The following is a 1,800-nucleotide window of genomic DNA, read 5'->3' on the forward strand; positions in this document are numbered from 1 at the left end:
CAGGCTGGTCTCAAACTCTCAGTGATCCTCCTGCCTCAGCCCCCCGAGTGCTGGGATTGCAGGCATGCACCAATACACCCTGCTCAAACCCTCCCAGGGGCTGGGGATTTAGCTCAGAGGCACAGTGCCTGCCTGGCAAGCACAAGGTCATGAGTTTGATTCCCAGTACTGGAAAAAAACCAAAAAACAAAAAACAAACCCTTCCTTCTGTGAGAGCCTATTTTCCAGGCTGAGGATGTGGCTCAGAGGGACACCACTCACCTGGCATCTGAGGCCCTGGGTTCCATCCCCAGGACTGCAGACAGAAAGTCAAAACTTATTTTTCCTTGCAAATAATTAAGCCAGCTACTTCTCATTATGGTGTGACTGTCTGACAGCCCCTTTCCCAGGAAATACTCTCTTATCTTTAAGATCCATCGCTAGTTTGAAGACTACTTGGCAGATACAGAGGATGGAGGGGTAGCCCTCCTCAGCCACTTCTTTTTTTGTTTTGTTTTGTTTTGGTTTGGTTTGGTTTGGTTTTTCTCCGGTACCGGGAACCGAACTCACGACCTTGCACTTGCCAGGCAGGCGCTTTTGCCGCTGAGCTAAATCCCCAGCCCTCAGCCACTTCTCATACAGCATGACTGGAGGCCTGGGGCTGAGAACCCAGGAGGTCTGGGCCAGGCCTGTCACACCACATGCGTGACTCAGACTGAGATTTGATCTCTGTTCCAGGAACCAGAGGACGCTGGCATGGAGGGGTTGTTACCACCGTGCAGATAAGGAAACTGAGGCCCGCTGACATTCACAAGGGTCAGAACTCCTCCAAAGTGACCTGGTGCATCAGGAGCTGAGCAGAACAGGATATAAAGATGGGGGCTGCTGGGGGCCACAGCCCGGCCTGGGAGAGCCAACCCCACTCTGAACTCACACGGCTGGGGTCCTGGGTGGCCCGGCAGAGTCTCCTCACCCCGTCCTGTAAGCACTGACTGACAGGGCCAGGACTGGGGCCCCAAGGCCCTCAGACCCAGGGCACCTCCCTGCCCCACACACATACAGCTCCCCCACCCCACACATCCCGCAGCCCCTTCCTCCCCAGGACCCCTTGTCTTCATCTCCCAACGCACGACAGCTTGCCCCAGAGGCCGCCCACACCTCTCCAAAGCAGGCGTCCTGTCCCTCGCACCACGGACTCTGAGATAGGAGGGGTTCGAGGCACCCCCTCCCATCAGCCCCTGACCCCCACCTCCAGGTTTCCTAGCAGCCGAAGCCTTTCAGTCCCACTGTCCCTACAGCAAGCCTGGTGTCCCCACCCCACCCCCATCCACCACCTCCTCTGGACCGTCCTACCCCACACCCTCACTGGCACACACCTGAGCCCACCATCACAGACCCACAGCGCCCACCCTCCTCCTCGTCCAGGCCCTCCTGCCTGCCAGCTCCATGCTGACCCCCGCCCTCTCCTCTGACCGGCTTGCCCGCCCCTTGCCCAGAAGTTGTCTCCAACACCACTCCTCACCGCCTTCCTCCAGCCCCCGCTGTCTTGCTCCTAACAGAGAAACTGAGGCCGTCAGACAGGACTCTCCCCAGTGCACCAGACCTACACATGGCTGTCCCTGCCTCCAGTTCCCACTGCAGCTCTTCCAGTCTCCTGTCCTGGGACGCCGCCTCCTGTCTTCTCCTTCCTGTCACTCTGTGATACCCAAAGTACCTCCCCTCACACAGTCTACTAAAATCTTCCCTAACCAGGTGTCGTGGTGCCCACCTATAATCCCGGCACTCTGGGAGGCGGAGGAAGGAGGATCAATAATTCCAGCC

The 1,800-nt window shown here is 57.9% G+C and overlaps 1 long non-coding RNA gene across 1 annotated transcript in view; it reads left to right on the plus strand.

Moving 5' to 3' along the window:
• Nucleotides 1-1,800, plus strand: part of LOC102024629 — a 6,899-nt gene extending 5,099 nt beyond the window's left edge. The window contains exons 2-3 of the long non-coding RNA XR_001235839.1: nucleotides 718-960; nucleotides 1,539-1,800. This is a non-coding gene — a long non-coding RNA (uncharacterized LOC102024629). The remainder of the gene's footprint in view (nucleotides 1-717; nucleotides 961-1,538) is intronic.

This window comes from Chinchilla lanigera, unplaced genomic scaffold, assembly GCF_000276665.1.
Source record: "Chinchilla lanigera isolate Chin_1 unplaced genomic scaffold, ChiLan1.0 scaffold00049, whole genome shotgun sequence".
Classification (NCBI taxonomy): Eukaryota; Metazoa; Chordata; class Mammalia; order Rodentia; family Chinchillidae; genus Chinchilla; species Chinchilla lanigera.